This window comes from Trachypithecus francoisi, unplaced genomic scaffold, assembly GCF_009764315.1.
Source record: "Trachypithecus francoisi isolate TF-2019V2 unplaced genomic scaffold, Tfra_2.0 Lachesis_group2, whole genome shotgun sequence".
NCBI classification, from domain to species: Eukaryota; Metazoa; Chordata; class Mammalia; order Primates; family Cercopithecidae; genus Trachypithecus; species Trachypithecus francoisi.
Genome location: NW_022681465.1, coordinates 75,496,162 through 75,518,193, shown reverse-complemented (window position 1 = coordinate 75,518,193; position 22,032 = coordinate 75,496,162). Strand labels below are relative to the sequence as shown.

General features: G+C 36.9%; 1 long non-coding RNA gene across 2 annotated transcripts in view; it reads right to left on the bottom strand.

Moving 5' to 3' along the window:
• Window positions 1-22,032, bottom strand: part of LOC117065061 — a 66,177-nt gene that overhangs the window by 23,677 nt on the left and 20,468 nt on the right. The gene's annotated exons all lie outside the window — the stretch shown is intronic.

Sequence of the window (22,032 nt, the reverse complement as noted above, 5' to 3'; positions counted from 1 at the left end):
TGTCCCTGAGACATAATTACTCTGCTCTACCAATGATACCATGGCTGGCATGGCAGCTGCAGTTGGGGCTGTCTCTTGGGTGACAGTGGAGTAGTGGATTCTTTAGCATCCATCCAATTTCTACAGGGGCCATAGTGGCTAACCAGATGGATATGACAGGAACCTCCACCCATGCATTTTTTAGATCTTTAAGTTTGACAGTAGTTTTCATACATACACACCAGAATAGTTTTATATGTAATATCTTGTCTTGCATTTGAGACACTTTCAAGTCTTACACTTGTCATTTTCCCACATAGTAGATCTTAACCCACAAGTCAACAACTCCAGTGAAGGTTTGTTGGCAACTATGGCAATCCCAATTATACACTAGTGACAAGGAATGGGCCCCTTGTAAGGTAGGCTTTAGCCAGCACTCCATATTTTATCTGTCTTCCTGGTGTCTCCACCCTAGACGGAAGCTGCAATGATCCTTCAAGACTCAAGGTGTCAATGTCAACTCGGACTCTGTGTCCACTAGTCCTCAAAAATATTTGGACATTGTCATTTCCCCTATGTACAGTGTATTGTGACCCAAGTAAATGGCCCTAAGTCCATTTGGGGAAGGCCTAGAGATATTTTTATAGTACATACTTGCAATGGCATTGCAGGGTTTTTCTTCTTGATCTGGCCATCCCTAGAATTATTGAGTTCCTAATTTGACAATTGGTTAAGTATGGAAAAGTCAGCTGAGCAAGGAATCATGACGTTTTATTTAGCAGCCATTTCCCATCCTTCAGTTCCCTTATTCTTGTCTTGTTTGGATGGTAAATGTAGGCAGGACACCCTGTGGCTATCACTCTCATTGGCTGCCCCTCTGAGCCATACCCAATGACCTGAATGAATAGAGTGTTCTCTGGGTCTTTCCATGTAAGGTAATCCTCTGGTGAGTCTTCTGGCCTCATAATATATCCATTCCAGCATGCTTACCTCCCTCAGCATTTTTGCTTCCTCTAAAATCTGCCTTAGCAACTCAAGCATTTCAATTTCACTCAGCAGGGCTACCACTTTTTCCAGGCTTCTAAGAACCATCCAAGCAGTTAACTTTACCCATCCCCTGGGGTCTCTGACAGGGTACTAAATCCCATGTTTGAGAAAGTATTCCTAAGTCAGTGAAGTCTTACTTTTGTTTTGAAAAAGATATCAAATACAAACTGAAATATTTGCAACTGAAATGTATGATATCTGTAATTTTATTTCAATATTCCAACAGAAAGCTAAATAAAATACGTTTATGCATGGACTTAGAATATGAAAATGTTAGTAACCATTGAAACTGGTTGATAGACACATAAGAGTATGTGTTTGGTTATTATTGTAAATTCCCTCTTTTGTGTGTATATTTGAAAATATCCATAATGAAAAGATAAACAACAAAAAGACATTAGAAAGCTTCAAATATTTTATTTTCCTGTGGAGTTTCAATGTTGGATTTTTTTAATGGAAGGTAAAAAGAAAGGTTTAAATGTAATGAGATCGGACAATGTGAGAGCAGAGCAAATGAAAGAAGATAAAGGAAAGAGGAAGTGAAAAAGAGGAGGAGGAGGAGGAAGGGGGAGAAGAAAAGGAATGCCTTGTATATAATAGGGTCTGGTAGAGATTAAAAACTTATATATAACTGAAATACCACCTCCTCAACATTTTTTGCTTGCCTTCACTTTAATTGAAAGACCTTGTTCCCACATAAGCAAGTTCCAGATACTAAACTCAAGTGATAATATAACACTGCATTCATTTCCTTTCTTTGAGATACTTCAATCAAGTTTTCAAATGGTTATGTAAGTAAAGTGAATTATGAGGCTGAGAGAAAAAACAGCAAATAACTTTTGTAGATTTAGAAAAGAAGGAAAGTTTCAGAAACCACAAATGATTTGTCCACATTGCTGAAATGAATAAGAATGAAGTTAATTTCCCAGCACTTTGGGAGGCCGAGGCAGGTGGGATCGCTTGAGGTCAGGAGTTCGAGACCAGCCTGGCCAACATGGTTAAACCCATCTCTATTAAAAATGCAAAAATAAGATGGTGTGGTGGTGCGTTCCTGTAGTCCCAGCTACTCAGGAGGCTGAGGCAGGACAATCTCTTGAACCTGGGAGGCGGAGGTTGCCCTGAGCCAAGATCATGCCACTGTACTCCAGCTTAGGCAACAAAGCAAGACTGTCTCAAAAATGAAAAAACAAAGCTAATTTAAGACAACCACCAAAAAAAATCTTTCCTATCTCTGTCCATCACTGTTTCTTTGGTGATTTATGTTTTTTCTCTAATAATTGAAAAACTATACCAGTAATACATGATAAGATTCATATTATGAAAGACTGTTCATTGTTGTCCATTTGCCTACTCTTCTCTCCATAAATAGTGTCACAGAAGAGAGAAAATAATATGAGTATAGATATAAACATGAGTAAAGATAAAAATAAGATAGTTACATAGATTATGTAGATATAAAGACAGATCTTTTTTACACACATAGGGCCATATTTTACATATTGGTCTGCAACCTTTTTATTCTATTAACAATAGGTCTTTGATATCTTGTCATATCAGTACATATAGGTCTACTTCATGACATTTTATATTATAATTATAACATGCTCTACTTAATGACTTTCCAACTGATGAATGCCATGGATTGACTTGTGTTTCCCAAAAAGATATATTAAAATCCTAACCTTCAGTTCTGGTGAATGTGACCTCATTTCAATAGAGTCTTTGCAGATGTAATTAAGTTAAGATGAGGCATACTGAATTAAGTTGGGCTGAAATGGCTGATGTCTTTATAAGACAGAGACACAGAGATGCAGACACAGGAGAGAATACTAGGGATTGCTGACAGACCACCACCAGCTTGGAAGAGGCAAGAAAGGATTCTGCTCTAAAGGTTTCAAGAGGGAGTATGTCTCTGCTAATGCCTTGCTTTTTGACGTCTAGCCTCCAGAACTGTAGGATGATTAATTTTTGTTATTTTAAGCTTCCATTTTTTGGTATGTTGTTATGGCAGCCTTAGGAAACTAATGTAGTGAATATTTAGATCGTTCACAAATGTTTACACTGCAATACCATCTATGTACACAGGAATATCTCTCTTTAATACATCATCCAAACCCAATCAACCAACAATTCCAAAACATTCCAACAAGGGAGAAGATGTCCTAGGACTCAGGTGGATCTCACTTAAAATCATAGAGGAAAATTCATATAACTGTGATGGTCATTGTTATAATAAAAAAAGATTCATATGGTTTGAGGGATGTTCTGTATAGTATTTAAAGGAGACACAATTATTTCAGTGAGAAAAGATAGTTGTGTTCAATTATTGATAAATTTTTTTTAAAACAATACCCTGGAAAGACCTAGCCTGAGCAATCAGAGAACAGAAAGAAATAAAGGGCATCCAAATTGGAAAAGAAGAAGTCAGACTATCACTGTTCACTGATGATACGATTCTATACCTAGAAAACCCTAAAGACTCATCCAAAAAGCTCTTAGATCTGATAAATGAATTCAGTAAAGTCTCAGGTTACAAAATCAATGTACACAAATCAGTAGCACTGTTATACACCAACAATGACCAAGCTGATAATTAAATCAAGAACTCAATCCTGTTTACAACAGCTTCAAATACATATACATAAATATTTAGCAATATACTTAACTACGGAGGTGAAAAATATCTACAAGAAAAACTACAAAACACTGCTGAAAGAAATCATAGATGACACAAACAAATGGAAACACATCCCATGCTTACGGATGGGAAGAATCAATATTGTGAAAATGGCCATACCACCCAAAGCAATCTACAGATTCAGTGTCATTTCCAGAAAAATACCATTATCATTCACAAAACTAGAAAAAAAAAATCCTAAAATTCATATGGAACCGGAAAGGAAACTTCATGCCAAAGCAATACTAAGCAAAAAGAACAAAGCTGGAGGCAGCACATTACCTGACTATATAACAAGGATATAGTTACCAAAACAGCATGGTACTGTTATTTAAAAAGGCACATAGACCAGCAGGGCACAGTGGCTGAAACCGGTAATCCCAGCACTTTGGGAGGCCGAGGTGGATGAATCATGAGGTCAGGAGATCGAGACTACTCTGGCTAACATGGTGAAACCCTGTCTCTACTAAAAAACACACACAAAAAAATTAGCCAGGCGTGGTGGTGAGTATCTGTAGTCCCAGCTACTCGGGAGTCTGAGGCAGGAGAATGGCGTGACCCACTGCACTCCAGCCTGGGCAACACAGCGAGACTCCGTCTCAAAAAAAAACAAGGGAGGGGCGAGCATGTAGACCAATGGAAGAGAATAGAGAGCCCAGAAATAAAGCCGAATATTTACAGCCAACTGATCTTTGACAAAGCATACAAAAACATAAACTGAGGAAGGGGCACCCTAATAAATGGTGCTTGGAAAACTGGTAAGCCACATGTAGAAGAATGAAACTGGATCTCCATCTCACCTTATACAAAAATAAGCTCAAGATGGATCAAAGATTTAAATCTAACACCTGAAATCATAACAGTTCTAGAAGATAACATCAGAGAAACTCATCTGGACATTGGCTTAGGCAAAGAATTCATGACTAAGACCCCAAAAGCAAATGCAACAAATACAAAAATAAATAAATCGGACCTAATTAAACTAAAAAGTTTCTGCAGAGAGAGAGAGAAAAAAAAAACAAATTTGTAGAGTAAGCAGACAACCCATAGAGTAGGAGAAAATATTCGCAAACTACGCATTTGACAAAAGACTAGTATTCAGAATCTACAAGGAGCTCAAACAAATCAACAAGAAAAAAAATGAACAATCTCATCAAAAAGTATGCAAAGGATATGAATAGACTTTTCTCAAAAGAAGATATGCAAACAGCCAACAACATTTCTTCTTGGCCTTTTGGCTAAGATCAAGTGTACAAACAGCTGACAAACATGAAAAACTGGTCAACATCACTAATCAGGGAAATGCAAATTAAAAACACAATGAGACACCACCCTAACTCCTGAAAGAATGGCCATAATTAAAATGTCAAAAAACAATAGATGTTGGCATGAATGTGATGCAGATGGAACACTTTTACACTGTTGGTGGGAATGTAAATTAGTACAACCACTATGGAAAAAACTATGGAGATTCTTTAAACAACTAAAATTAGAACTACCATTTGATCAGCAACCCCACTACCAGTTATCTACCCATAGGAAAAGAAGTCATTATATGAAAAAGGCACATGCACACGCATATTTATAGAAGCACAATTTGCAATTGCAAAGATATGGAACCAATCTAAGTTCTCATCAACCAATGAGTAGATAAAGAAAATATGGTATATATACATGACAGAACACCACCCAGCCATAAAAAGGAACAAAATAATGTCTTTTGCAGCAACTTAGATGGAGCTGGAGGCCATTATTCTAAGTGAAGTAACTCAGGAATGAAAAACCAAATATCATATGTTCTCACTTATAAGTGAGATCTAAGCTAAGAGGATGCAAAGACACAATAATAATAGAATAGACTTTGGGGACTTGGTGGAAGGAAGATTGGGAGGGGAGTGAGGAATAAAAGATTATACATTGGGTACAGTGTACACTGCTCAGGTGATGATTGCACTAAAATCTCAGAAGTCATCACTAAATAACTTAGCCATGTAACCAAAAACCAACTGTACCCCCAAAACTCTTGAAATATTTTTCAAAATAAAATTTTTAAAAGATACTCTGCAACTTCATTATACAAGAATGGCATAATGCTGTATGTCAAACTTGAACAATTTATGCAATCATCTTACAGAAAAACATTCTTATAAACTACAGGTATTTAAATTATTTTCACTATAGTGTTTAGTATATACTTTTATATAAATTGGATCACACTATGATATATTGTTCTGTGACTATTTTTTCACTTAATATGTTTGGAGTATTTCTCACAAAGGAATGTGCAGAGAAGTCATATTTCTCTCTCTCTCTCTACTACATTGTTAGAAATTAAGAGGCAACCAACATTTAGCTATTACAAATGATGCAGTATTGAGCATCACTGAACATAAATTTTCATCCAGAAGTATCTCTAAGTATCAGATTTCTAGAAGTGGGATTTCTATATCAAATGAGATGATATACAAATGGCAAATAAGTATATGAAAGGATGTTCCACATCATACATCATTAGGGAATAGCAAATTAAAACAACAGTGAGATACTCCTACACAGCTTTTTGAAGGGCTAAAATCCAAAACACTGAAAACATCAAATACTGACAAAGATATGAAACAATGGGAACTCTAATTCATTTACTGATGGAATCCAAAATGGTACAGCCAGTTTGGAAGACAGTCTGGCAGTTTCTTATACAACTAAATATTGTCTTACCACACAATCCAGCAATTATGCTCTTCAGTATTTACCAAAGGAGTTGAAAATGTATGTCCACACAAAAACCTGCACATGAATGTTTATAGTACTTTACTTATTATTGCCAAATCTTGTAAGCAATCAAGATGTCGTTCAATTGGTGAATGGATACAGAAACTGTAGTACATCCATACAATGGAATATTATTCACCAATAAAAAGAAAAGAGCTCAAGTCATGAAAAGACACAGAGGAGCCTTAAATGCATATTACTAAGTGAAATAAGCTAGTCTGAAACAGATACATAGTATATGATTCCAACTACATAACACTGTGGGAAAAGCAAAGCTATGGAGACAGTAAAAAGATCAGTTGTTTAATCCCAGCATTTTGGGAGGCCTCGAGAAGGGCGGATCACGAGGTCAGGAGAGCGAGACCATCCCGGCTAACACGGTGAAATTCCATCTCTACTAAATCACACACAAAAAATAGCCGGGTGAGGTGGTGGGCGCCTGTCGTCCCAGCTACTCGGGAGGCTGAGGCAGGAGAATGGCATAAACCTGGGAGGCGGAGCTTGCAGTGAGCTGAGACCCGGCCACTGCACTCCAGCCTGGGCGACAGAAAGAGACTCCATCTCAAAAAATAAAAAAATAAAAAAAAGATCAGTTGTTGCCAGGGAATTAGGGGGAGAGAGGGGTGATTAAGTAGAACACAGAGGATTTTTAGGGCAGTAACATTATTTTCTAAGATACTGCAATGGCAGATACATGATATTTTACATTTGTTAAAACCCATAGAACTATACAACACAGAGTGAATCCTAATATAAACTATGTACTTTAGTTAATGATAATGTATTAATATTGGTTCACCAATTGTAGCAAGAGTACTACACAACTGAAAGACAATGATAACAGAGGAAACTGGTGACAGGGAAGATTATAGGAGGACACTGTACTTTCTACTCAATTTTTACATAAATCTAAAACTGCTCTAAAAAATGCCCACTTTTCTATTCAACACCATGTTGGCTACTATATATTTTTTTACCTTTGTCAGTCTGAGAGCAAAAAGACATCAAATATTATTTGGGTTGCATACTATTTTTCAGAAAAAATATTTAATATATACAAAAAGTAATAATTATAAGTTATGGTCACATACTACCTTATTTTTTCATTTACATGCTATTAGGGAATAGCAAATATAATTGATGCTGCTTTGAAGGAGCAAAAATCTTAAAAGACCCTCAATAATCTGTCTGTGTCAACTTCTTACTAAAGCTTCAATCAATAAATAATGGCACAAACAGAAGTTCCAAGCAGATCAAAGGATTAAATATATTTTTCATTATAGCTGTAAAAAAATTGGAAGGGTGACAAATATTTTTAGTTATAAAATAAATGAAGAAATTATGAAGACAATGACCTTTTTTATTCCAAAAAATATATTATTTTTGCTCTTCAAATAAAAATCCTACAAAAATAAAAAGGTGAAAAACTGCCCAAATTCTTTTTGTGAACTTTCTAGTTTACAGCCCACCACTTTGTTTCTCATTGAGCTCACTGGATTCTAACCATGCTTAATACACAATGTCAGAGAAAAGTGCTAACATTTTGAAGGAATATAAACTCACAACCCAAAATAATAAGAAATTTAAGGAGTACAATTTCTTCCAAAAAAAATTGGTCAACATATACCATTGGAAATGAAATGAATATAATAACAGCCCAAAAATGTTGAAATAAGTATGATAAATATACAAAAGGAAATTAAGAAATTATGAGTAGGCCGGGCGCGGTGGCTCATGCCTGTAATCCCAGCACTTTGGGAGGCCGAGACGGGCGGATCACGAGGTCCGGAGATTGAGACCATCCTGGCTAACATGGTGAAACCCCGTCTCTACTAAAAATACAAAAAAAAAAACTAGCCGGGCGAGGTGGCGAGAGCCTGTAGTCCCAGCTACTCCGGAGGCTGAGGCAGGAGAATGGCGTAAACCCGGGAGGCGGAGCTTGCAGTGAGCTGAGATCCAGCCACTGCACTCCAGCCTGGGCGACAGAGCAAGACTCTGTCTCAAAAAAAAAAAAAAAGAAAGAAAGAAAGAAAGAAAGAAAGAAAGAAATTATGAGTAGTAAATAAAAATAATGAACTTTTAAAGTTAATAATTAAAATAAAATTAGAAATATTAAATCAGAAAAAGATAAATTGAAAAAACACAATCAATGAGATAAACACTAAAATGAATACACCTGAACAAAGAATTAACGGGTTCTTTCTAGCAATTCTAGAAATATTCCTAGATGGAATACAAAGAGGAGAATAGTGCAAAAATATAAAAAGAAAATTTAAGAAAAATGAAAATAAGATTACAATTGCCAGCATCTGGTTAATAAAACTTCCAGAAGCAGACAAATATAAAAATAATGAGGAGGAGATACTTAGAAAATAATTGTTATCATCCTTCAGAGTCAAGTAAGATAAATACCTTCATATTGAAGGAATACAGAGAATACCCTACAAGAGAGACTAAAATTATATCTAGATGCAGTATAGTAAATGTTAAGAATATAAAAAATAGGCTGGGTGTGGTGGTTCACACCTTTAATCCCGCCACTTTGTGAGGCTGAGGCAGGTGGATAACCTGAGGTCAGGAGTTCAAGACCAGCCTGGCCAACATGGTGAAGCCCTGTTTTTACTAAACATACAAAAATTAGCGGGGTGTGGTAGTGCACGCCTGTAATCCCAGCTACTCGCGAGGCTGAGGCAGGAGAATCACTTGAACCTGGGAGGTGGAGGTTGCAGTGAGCCAAGATCATGCCACTGCACCCTAGCCTGGACGATAAGAGCGAAACTCTGTCCCCGCCCCACCCCACACCCAAAAAATACAATATAAAAAATAAAGGAAAACTAAAGCTTCTGGGAAGCAAGAACAAATTCCCTACAAAGGAAAAAGAATCCGTTTTAATCAGACTCTCAAATAACGTCAATGGATGCAAGAAGAAAATGAAAGAACAGGTTTAAAATGTTAACAGGAAGTAACTTAAACCTTGAATTGCATACCCAGACAAATTGTCACTCAGATGTAAGGGTTTAATAAAAATATTCCTAGACATAAAGGCCTTAGAAGATTTGTCACAAAAAGTCCCTTATTGGATAGCTTTGAGAAAAGTACTCAAATTATTAATAGAAAACAAACACAGGCGATTCTGTAAGAGAAATTAAGGGTAATCAAACACACTTTCATAAATTTTATTGTTAAAAAAAAAGAAATCAATACCAAAAAATTACATATATCAAATAACCTATAAGAGGACATAACAAAAAAATCTAACTGTGAATGGTGGGGGCAGGTGAGAAAGAAACAAGGGGACAGGAGGGATGCTGATACTCTGTTTTCCAGCAAAAGACATGATTTCTGGATGATTTCAGGATGAGGAGAAATTACTTAATGGGTACTGTGTACATTATTCAGGTGATAAATTAAAGCCTTGACTTTACCACTGCTTAACGTATCCGTATAACAATATTACACTTGCACCCCATAGTTTTGATTTTTTTTAAAAAAAGAAATGTTAAAAGTAAAAGAATAGAAAACTCTATTATGCAAATGGAGATATATATAGTTAATTTTTTAAAAATTTATCATGGAGATGAGTTATTACATAATTATACAATGTTCAATTCACCAGGAAAATGCAGCACTTTAAAATATGTATGCCTCAAATAAAGTAATCTTAATATAAATAAAGCAAAAGTGATAACTTGTAGGGGAATTTAGTAAATCATCTTTATAGTAGATGATTTTTTTTTTTTTTTTTTTTTTTTTGAGGCGGAGTCTCGCTCTGTCGCCCAGGCTGGAGTGCAGTGGCCGGATCTCAGCTCACTGCAAGCTCCGCCTCCCGGGTTACGCCATTCTCCTGCCTCAGCCTCCCGAGTAGCTGGGACTACAGGCGCCCGCCACCTCGCCCGGTAGTTTTTGTATTTTTAGTAGAGACGGGGTTCACCGTGTTAGCCAGGATGGTCTCGATCTCCTGACTCATGATCCGCCCGTCTCGGCCTCCCAAAGTGCTGGGATTACAGGCTTGAGCCACCGCGCCCGGCCAATAGTAGATGATTTTAATATATCTCACAATGTTGACAGGTGACGCAGAAAACAATTTAGAAGAGTTGTAGATTATTTGAACACAACTAAAGTATCATCATGAACATATTCTTATGTGACTCACAGTCCAGAAAGTAATCTTGAAGAGATTCCGGAGTTCATTTAGGCCATTTGCATACCAATGCTGCTGATAGCAATCAGAGATCTTGTGATTCTCCCTTCCCTGATATGTTAAAGGACAGTTCCCTACATAGTCACTCAAAAGGAGAGGGAGGAACTAAGCCCTCATGGCCGTTTGGCACAAAAGGTTTGTCCTTCCTCACATATGTAGAAGTCTGCACTTAACTAGAGTACAGATTTTTCCAAACCATGCATACAACATTTACAAAATTTGACCATCTGCTGAAACATATCAATGCCCAACAAATTTTGGTGAATCGATGCAATAAAAACTGTGTTCTCCAACCATAATATATTTCAGATAGGAGCTAATAACAAAAAAGACAAATTATGAATACCTGCATGTTAGAAAATCTTTTAAAATATATTTTTAAATACCTCTCAGGTCAAGAAAGACACCATAATAAAAAATTTTAAATACTTAGAAATGAATGATATTCAAAACTGATATTATCAAAATTTCTGGAAGGCAGTGACAGTGGTGTTTCACGTATTATAATTATATTTTTAGATCATACACCTTTAGGGCTAGAGATTAAAGAGCTAAAACAACAAAATAAATCTAAAAGAAGTAAAAAGATCCTAAAGATGAGAGAAGATACAAATGAAGTTTTTTTAAATATATAATGTAATCAACCAAACCAAATTCACAATTCTAATGAAGTAGACCATATTTTTGGTATGATTGGTAGTGGAGGGAAAACAGAAAGACAAGAAATAGTATTTTAAATGAAAAATGGAGTATAACTGTAAATACTGCAGAAACTGAAAAGAAAATGAGGAAATACAACTTAATGCTAACAAATTTGAAAGCTTAAGAATAATTAATAAATGCCTTTAAAAATTTAACAAAACTGACTAAAGGAGATGTAGAAAGATAGCATTTTCCTATAACTAGTAAAGGATATAAAGTAAAAATTTTAAAATTTCCTACAGAGAAAAGAGCAAGTCTAGATGGTCACACAGTTTATTCTAAACCAGTGGTCCCCTACTTTTTTGGCAACAGGGACCAGTTTCATGGAAGACAATTTTTCCACAGGATGGAGCAGGGAGGGGAGGAATGGAGGGGATGAGGGGATGGTTTGGGGATGAAACTGTTCCACTTCAGATCATCAGGCATTAGATTCTCTTAAGGAACAAACAACCTAAGTAGTCCCTCCATGTGCAGTTCACAATAAGGCTCCCGCTCCTATGAGAATCTAATGCTCCTGCTGATCTGACAGGAGGTGGGGCTCAGGTGATAATGCTTATTCACCCAGGGCTCAGCTCCTCCTCACTGGTTCATGGTTCGGGGGCTGGGGACCCCTGTAATCTAAACAATTCTTCCAGAAAATAGTATTAGAGGAAATAGACTTCAATTCACTTGTCAAGTCTTTAACAATAAGAGAAGACAAGATATAGCATACAACAGAAAAATTGCAAGCTCATTATATCCATGATAAATATAGATGTAAAAACTATAATGAAAATACTAGCAAACCTTACTCAAAAGTGTATGAAAATGTATCATCCCCAAATTGTTTACCCCAGAATTACAAGCTGAGTTAATATTAGAAAATCTATAAATACCATTTTCTATCTACATGAGTAAATTGAGATCAATACTTTATTAAATTCAAAATCCATTCATGATAAAGATCTGGCTCTTAGAAAACTAGAAATGGAAGGATAAATTTTTTTTTAACCTACAACAAGCATGATCTTATGTGAGGAAACATTAAAAGAGTTGCCATAAAGACAGAAATGCCTGCTATCTCCACTTCTTTTAACATTGTACTGAAAGTTCTAGTCAGTATAAATTCAAGAACTGTCATTATTTGAAGCTCATATTATTTCTACACAAAACACTAAAAAGTCTCTTAAAAAAGTATTTAAAATAATAGAAGTATAGGAAGATAGCTTTATATAATATAAAAATGCTACATTACAGCAACAAGGAACAAGAAAACATAATTTTTTAAATTGACAATTATAACAAAAATTATAAAGTATTCAGGAATAAATAAAACTATATGCAAGACTGGTACATAGAAAATTACATAACTTTGCTGAAGGGCATTTCTAAAAACCTAAGTAAATGGAGATACCATCCCATGTTCATGAATGGATAGAAAAATAATATTACAAAAATATCAGTTCTCCAATTGATGTAAAGATATAATGCAATTTGAATAAAAATTCCTGAAAGTTTTGTTGAGGAAATGAGCAGGAACTTAATAAGTAGATTCTAAAAAGTAAACAGAAGAACAAAGGGCTAAGAATAGCTAAGACTAGTGAAGTAGCTGCTCTACTAGATATAAAGCTGTTTTCATGGAGCTGTAGTAATTAAGATGGTATTACATAGATGCTGAGAAATGCCAATAAACAGATGCAACAGAACAGAGAGCCTCGGAGAAGATCCACCTTTATGTGGAACTTTAATAAATGGTAAAAGTCAAGTGGCAGGTTGTTGGGAAAGGAGGAGCCTATTTAATTAATGCTGCTGGAAAATTGGTCATTCATATAAAAAAATGAAATTTGATTTCTACCTCATATTCAACAATCACTATAGATGGATTAAGAACATAGATGTTAAAAACAAAACTTTAAAACCCTCAGAAAACATGAGGTGAATATCTTTTTGATCTTGAGGTAAGGGAGGATTACACAAGATACACAGAGTGCTGACCATGAAGCAAAATCGATTAATTCAGTTTGAAAATTTTGTTCAGTAAGACACTTAACAAATAATTATGAAAACAAGCTATAAACCAGGAAAATATATTTCCAAACAAATAACTGACAATAAAATAGCATCAAGGATGTTTAAAGAATTCCTACAAATAAATAAAGAAATGGCAAACAATCAAATATGAAAATAATCAAGAGAAATGAATAGGTCCTTAATATGGTTTGGCTTTGTGTCCCTACCCAAATCTCATCTTGAATTGTATGATAGTCCCCAGGTGTTGAGGAAGGAACCTGGTGGAAGACGATTGGATCATGGGGGAGGTTTCCCCCATGCCGTTCTCATGATAGTGAGTGAGTTCTCATGAGATCTGAGATCTGGTTTTAAAAGCGTTTGGCAAGTTACTCCTTCACGTACTTCTCCTTGTGAAGAAAGTGCCTGCTTCCCCTTCACCTTCTGCCATGATTGTAATTTTCCTGAGGCCTCCACAGTCATGTGGAACTGTGAGTAAATTAAACATCCTTTGTTTATAAATTACCCAGTCTCAGGTAGTATATTTACAGAAGTATGAGAATGGACTAATACAGACCTTCATAATATAGAAAAAAAAATCAAAAAATATCCAAGAAAATGCAAATCAAATCACAATGAAAACTAAATATACTCCCATATTATTAGGAAAAATAAAATCTGACAATATCAAGCATAAGAGGTAAGCTACTACTGGGTCCATTTAGGTACTGCTGATGGAGTGAAATTATCATAAACACTTTGGAACATACTGTAGTATTATACTGTATAGTTAAGCATCCATGTACTCTACAACTTAGCAATTCCAATTATAAGGGTATAACCTGGAGAAATTCCTGTACATCTTGCCTGCAGACATGAGAAAAAGTCCATATAATTTCTAGGTTGTAATAGTGAAAAATTCGAGAACAAAAAATAAAACTTGGGGCCCAAGATGGCCGAATAAGAACAGCTCCACCCTCCAGCTCCCAGCATGAGTGACACATAAGATGGATGATTTCTGCATTTTCAATAGAGGTACCGGGTTCATCTCTCCGGGGCATGTCAGATAGTCAGTGCTGGTCAGTGGATGCAGCCCAACCAGCAAGAGCTGAAGCAGGGCGAGGCATCGCCTCACCTGGGAAGCGCAAGGGGGAAGGGAATTCCTTCTCCTAACCAAGGGAAACTGAGACACACAACACCTGGAAAATTGGGTAACTCCCACGCTAATACTGTGCTTTACCAAGGGTCTTAGCAAACGGCACACCAGGAGATTACATCCCATGCCTGGCCCGGAGGGTCTCACACCCACGGAGCCTCCCTCATTGCTAGCACAGCAGTCTGAGATCTAACTGCAAGGCAGCAGCGAGGCTGGGGTGGGGTGCCCACCATTGCTGAGGCTTAAATAGGTAAACAAAGCCTCCAGGAAGCTCAAACTGGGTGGTGCCCACCACAGCTCAAGGAGGGGTACTTCCCTCTGTAGACTCCACCTCTGGGGACAGGGCATAGCTAAACAAAAAGCAGCAGAAACCTCTGCAGATGTAAATGTCCCATCTGACAGCTTCGAAGAGAGCAGTGGTTCTCCTAGCACAAAGGATGAGATCGGGAGAACCGATAGACTGCCTGCTCAAGTGGGTCCCTGACCCCTGAGTAGCCTAACTGGGAGACATCCCCCACTAGGTGCAGACTGACACCTCACACCTCACACGGCTGGGTACATCTCTGAGACGAAGCTTCCAGAGCAAGAATCAGACAGTAACACTTGCTATTCAGCAATATTCTATCTTCTGCAGCCTCCGCTGCTGATACCCCAGGCAAACAGGGCCTAGAGAGGACCTCAAGCAAACTCCAACACACCTGCAGCTGAGGGTCCTGACTGTTAGAACGAAAACTAACAAACACAAAGGACACAAACACCAAAACCTCATCAGTACATCACCATCATCAAAGACCAAAGGAAGATAAAACCACAAAGATGGGGGAAAAGCAGTGCAGAAAAGTTGGAAATTCAGAAAATCAGAACACATCTCCCCCTCCAAAGGAACGCAGCTCATCGCCAGCAATGGAACAAAGCTGGATGGAGAATGACTTTGACGAGTTGACAGAAGGCTTCAGTCAATCAAACTTCTCACAGCTAAAGGAAGAACTATGGACCCAGTGCAAAGAAACTAAAAATCTTGAAAAAAGAATGGAAGAATGGATAACTAGAATAGCCAATGCAGAGAAGTCCATAAATGAACTGATAGAGATGAAAACCATGACACGAGAACTATGTGACAAATGCACAAGCTTCAGTAACCGACTTGATCAACTGGAAGAAAGAGTATCAGTGATTGAAGATCAAATGAATGAAAGGAAGCAAGAAGAGACGTTTAGAGAAAAAAGAGTAAAAAGAAATGAACAAAGCCTCTAAGAAATATGGGATTATGTGAAAAGACCAAATGTACGTCTGATTGGGGTGCCTGAAAGTGACAGGAAAAATGGAACCAAGTTGGAAAACACTCTGCAGGATATTATCCAGGAGAACTTCCCCAACCTAGCAAGGCAGGACAACATTCAAATTCAAGAAATACAGAGAACACCACAAAGATACTCCTCGAGAAGAGCAACTCCAAGACACATAATTGTCAGGTTCACCAAAGTTGAAATAAAGGAAAAAATGTTAAGGTCAGCCAGAGAGAAAGGTCGGGTTACCCACAAAGGGAAGCCCATCAGACTAACAGCAGATCTCTCGGCAGAAACTCTACAAGCCAGAAGAGAGTGGGGGCCAATATTCAACATTCTTAAAGAAAAGAATTTTCAACCCACAATTTCATATCCAGCCAAACTAAGTTTCATCAGTGAAGGAGAAATAAAATCCTTTACAGACAAGCAAATGCTGAGAGATTTTGTCACCACCAGGCCTGCCTTACAAGAGACCCTGAAGGAAGCCCTAAACATGGAAAGGAACAACAAGTACCAGCCATTGCAAAAACATGCCAAAATGTAAGGACCATCGATGCTAGGAAGAAACTGCATCAACTAACAAGCAAAATAACCAGCTAATCCCATAATGGCAGGATCAAGTTCACACATAACAATATTAACCTTAAATGTAAATGGACTAAATGGTCCAATTAAAAGACACAGACTGGCACATTGGATAAAGAGTCAAGATCCATCAGTTGGTTGTATTCAGGAGACCCATCTCACATGCAGAGACATACATAGGCTCAAAATAAAGGGCTGGAGGAAGAACTAATAAGCGATGGAAAAAAAAAAAAAAAGGCAGGGGTTGCAATCCTAGTCTCTGACAAAACAGACTTTAAACTAATAAAGATCAAAAGAGACAAAGAAGGCCATTAAATAATGGTAAAGGGATCAATTAAACAAGAAGAGCTAACTATCCTAAATATATATGCACCCAATACAGGAGGACTCAGATTCATAGAGCAAGTCCTTAGAGACTTACAAAGAGACTTAGACTCCCACACAATAATAATGGGAGACTTTAACACCCCAATGTCAACATTAGACAGATCAACGAGACAGAAAGTTAACAAGGATACCCAGGAATTGAACTCGACTCTACACCAAGCAGACCTAATAGACATCTGCAGAACTCTCCACCCCAAATCAACAGAATATATATTCTTCTGAGCACCACATCACACTTATTCCAAAATTGACCACATGGTTGGAAGTAAAGCACTCCTCAGCAAATGTAAAAGAACAGAAATTATAACAAACTGTCTCTCAGACAACAGTGCAATCAAACTAGAACCCAGGACTAAGAAACTCAATCAAAACCACTCAACTACATGGAAACTGAACAACCTGCTCCTGAATGACCACTGGGTACATAACAAAATGAAGGCAGAAATAAAGATGTTCTTTGAAACCAATGAGAACAAAGATACAACATACCAGAATCTCTGGGACATATTTAAAGCAGTGTGGAGAGGGAAATTTATAGCACTAAATGCCCACAAGAGAAAGCAGGAAAGATCTAAAATTGACACCCTAACATCACAATTAAAAGAACTAGAGAAGCAAGAGCAAACACATTCAAAAGCTAGCAGAAGGCAAGAAATAACTAAGATCAGAGCACAACTGAAGGAGATAGAGACACAAAAAATCCTCCAAAAAATCAATGAATCCAGAAGCTGGTTTTTTGAAAAGATCAACAAAACTGATAGACAGCTAGCAAGACTAATAAAGAAGAAAAGAGAGAAGAATCAAATAGATGCAATAAAAAATGATAAAGGGGATATCACCACCAACCCCACAGAAATACAAACTACCATCAGAGAATACTATAAATACCTCTACGCAAATAAACTAGAAAACCTAGAAGAAATGGATAAATTGCTGGACACATACACTCTCCCAAGACTAAACCAGGAAGAAGTTGAATCCCTGAATAGACTAATAGCAGGCTCTGAATTTGAGGCCATAATTAATAGCCTACCAACCAAAAAAAGTCCAGCATCAGACGGATTCACAGCCGAATTCTACTAGAGGATTCCCTATTTAATAAATGGTGCTGGGAAAATTGGCTAGCCATAAGTAGAAAGCTGAAACTGGATCCTTCCCTTACTCCTTATATGAAAATTAATTCAAGATGGATTAGAGACTTAAATGTTAGACCCAAAACCATAAAAACCCTAGAAGAGAACCTAGGTAATACCATTCAGGACATAGGCATGGGCAAGGACTTCATGTCTAAAACACCAAAAGCAACGGCAGCAAAAGCCAAAATTGACAAATGGGATCTCATTAAACTAAAGAGCTTCTGCACAGCAAAAGAAACTACCATCAGAGTGAACAGGCAACCTACAGAATGGGAGAAAATGTTTGCAATCTACTCATCTGACAAAGGGCTAATATCCAGAACCTACAAAGAACTCAAACAAATTTACAAGAAATAAACAAACAACCCCATCAAAAAGTGGGCAAAGGATATGAGCAGACATTTCTCAAAAGAAGACATTCATACAGCCGACAGACACATGAAAAAATGCTCATCATCACTGGCCATCAGAGAAATGCAAATCAAAACCACAATGAGATACCATCTCACACAGTTAGAATGGCAATCATTAAAAAGTCAGGAAACAACAGGTGCTGGAGAGGATGATGAGAAATAGGAACACTTTTATACTGTTGGTGGGACTGTAAACTAGTTCAACCATTGTGAAAAACAGTATGGTGATTCCTCAAGGATCTAGAACTGGAAATACCATTTGACACAGCCATCCCATTATAATCCTTTGAGATATACCCAAAGGATTATAAATCATGCTCCTATAAAGACACATGCACACGTATGTTTATTGTGGCATTATTCACAATAGCAAAGACTTGGAATCCACCCAAATGTCCCTCAGTGAGACTGGATTAAGAAAATGTGGCACATATACACCATGGAATACTATGCAGCCATAAAAAAGGATGAGTTTGTGCCCATTCTCAGCAAACGATCACAAGAACAGAAAACTAAACACTGCTTGTTCTCACTCATAGGTGGGAATTCAACAATGAGATCACTTGGACACAGGAAGGGGAACATCACACACCGGGGCATATTGTGGGGAGGAGGGAAGGGGGAGGGATAGCATTAGGAGATATGCCTAATGTAAATGACGAGTTAATGGGTGCTGCACACCAACATGGCACATGTATACATAAGTAACAAACCTGAACATTGTGCACATGTACCCTAGAACTTTAAGCATAATTTTTTTAAAAAAAGGAAAAACTAGAAATAAACTAAGTGTCACAAAAATTCTCATTATAGAAAATATGGGCAAAAATAAAGAAGAAAATATAGGAATATTATCTTCAGTATTTTTCCTATCTGTAAATACAATTTAATAGGATAATAGTATAAATACAGTCTTGTATTCTATCCTTTTAAGTTCACAAATGGGCTGATACTCAGCTGGAAAGCACAGTACAACCATTTTAGTTCCCAAAATATTAAAATATTTCCACCGTGGTCAGAAATGGTTGTCACCTCAAGTTTGCTCATTTGCCCCTAGGAAACTTGCCTCAGCTCCACTACTGGACTTCCTTACATTTCATCAACTAGAGGAATATTTCTGACACTGCCAGAGGGTTCCAGATGTCTACTCCAGCATAATGGTCAGAATCCCATATGATAAGTTGCACCTGTACCATACAGGTGTACTATGCCCATGTAATGCATTTTTTAAATTATCACAATGCCTGTGTTATGGATATGCCATAATTTATTCAATTATGTTCTTATTATTGCACAATTAAGGTCTTAAATATATTTTCATTTTATAAATATCACTGTTATTGGTATCCTTGTTTCATTGTTTGTGAAATTGCAATTGGGTCACAAAAGGATAATACTGCTAAAGCACTTGGTATATGCTGCCTAATCTCAACAATACTTTTAAAACGTGGTATTTGTTTGACTTGAAAAACACTCTGTAAAGCAAAGAAACCTCCAAGTCCAAAAGCTCCTGAAAATGTAAGAGCGCTCCACTATAAGAATTTTCACAACAACTAAATTAAATATGTACTGGAATTTAACACTTAAGAAAACTTTCTTGTTAGATATTATTTCTTTCATTTGACACTCAAAACAATTCTGTAGAAGTGGTATGACAGATATTTCCATTGGTAACTTGCTCAAAAACAATCAATTAAGAATTCATACAGCGAAGACTAAAATGAATCTTCTACATCCACGTGCATTTTCCCTATTCCATAGCCTTCAATGTGATTTAATGTTGTATATGCACATTAGTTAATAGTAACCCTTTTCAAATGAGTGTAATTAGAGGTTTATTCTCATCTTTCACTTTAATTTTGACATTGCAGAAACAGCCACTAGGAGCTAGTACTGACTTTATCCAGATTATACCCATAATATCCTCAAAGCTGGGTGACCTCTATTGCATGCTCGTAAATGCACTCCAGTTGCTGATGAGCTTAGACAAAATGTCATGGTTTATTTTTATCTCTGACATAAGAGTTATTTTATCACTCCCATTCAACTTGTAGACAATAAATATTGAGGTGCTCTACGAAAGAAAAATATGTTGAATAGTCCTAATGAACCCAATAGAGGGTATAATTATTCCCAGAATTATGTTTCACTTTAAGCAGAAAATTCATTTGGTCTCATCCTTCCATTCTGCCTCATCTACACAAATTGACATCCTTTCATGACCAAAGCCTATATTCTTCTGCAATAAAAATATTCCTGATTTTTTTTTGTTTGGGGAGAATTTGATGCATCCCTTGACAACAAATCTGTTTCCATTCAGTTTTATAAGGTCAATTTAGTTTTAAATACATCCCCTTATGCACTCCCAGGGTGGAGCATCTCTCTGTTACTTTAGACTTCAATCTGCTGCAGCTTTAGAGAATGCTGTGGTTTGTCTGCGGTTCATGTTTACTTTTAGAGTTGTATGACTTCCATCAGAAATCACAAATCTATCTTAACTCAATTTAGACTCGTGTTCTGACAAAAATGTTTGTTCCAGGAGAGCTTCAATAAACATGTTGTGAAAGATAATTGAAGGAACTAATTTCTTAGGAAGGCATGATAGCCTTAGAATATGTTCATCCATACCTCTCTGGTAGAATTTAAAGTGTCCTAGGTATTTGATTCATGTCACCAAACAATGTTAGGTGATGATTTATTTCAAGATAGAGATTATTAAATGAGTCTGATAAATAAAGAACCACCCCATAAAGAAAGATGAAAAGGTAATTGAACGAAAAAATGTTTGCAGAGGGAGAGACCTGCCATTTGTTAAGTGCCTACTAGGTTCTAAATACTTCATGCAATCATAAAAAGTAGATATTACTACAATCCTCATTTTACAGATGACAAAACTGATCATATAAATAGCAGAGCCAAGATGTGAATCGAGGTCTGTTTGTTACAAAACCACTGATCTTTTCAGCTTTGTGTACTACAGTGCATATGTTGAATAAGCAGGTGATCTGGCCTTCGTGGTAGGTTGTATTAATGCTCCCAACTCTTCACTGCTTCCTATTAAGATGCCCTTTGTCATGAAACTTCATATGGCCCTATCACTGTGGAAAGAGGTGCCCCTTATATCTCAACTCTAGTTCCAACATGTAACTTACTTTGGCCGATGGGATATTAATAGGCATTATGTAAGCAGTGGCTTGAAGAGCATTTGCAAGACTGGACTTGTGCAACAGGGCAAGTTCAATCATGCAAATGAGCACCAGCACCATGAGAAAGACTCACTGGTCCAGAGAGAGGATGAAAAACACATGAATCAAATCCACCCAGCTTGCACCAGGTGAGCCCAGTGAGTTGCACGCACATGAGTGAATGTAGCCATGACCACCAGAACCATCCAGCCACACCATCCCCAGTTCAGTCACTTTGGCCAACCTACAGATCTGTGAAAATAAATGCTATTGTTTCAAGCCACTGAGTTTTGAGATGATTTGTTATCAACAATTTTGTGGCAATAGCTAATGAGTATACCTCCTTATACTCTATACCATAGGCATGAGGAATTGGGTTGTGATGTATGTTTTTCTTTTCTTGTTAATCCTACAGGTTGCACAACTTACAGAAGATTGAATATTGTTTGTATACACAGTTTAGGGAAATTTTTCAAAGAAATAATCCTAGAAGTGTTCCCTAAGAGTCTTTGAAATATTGAAA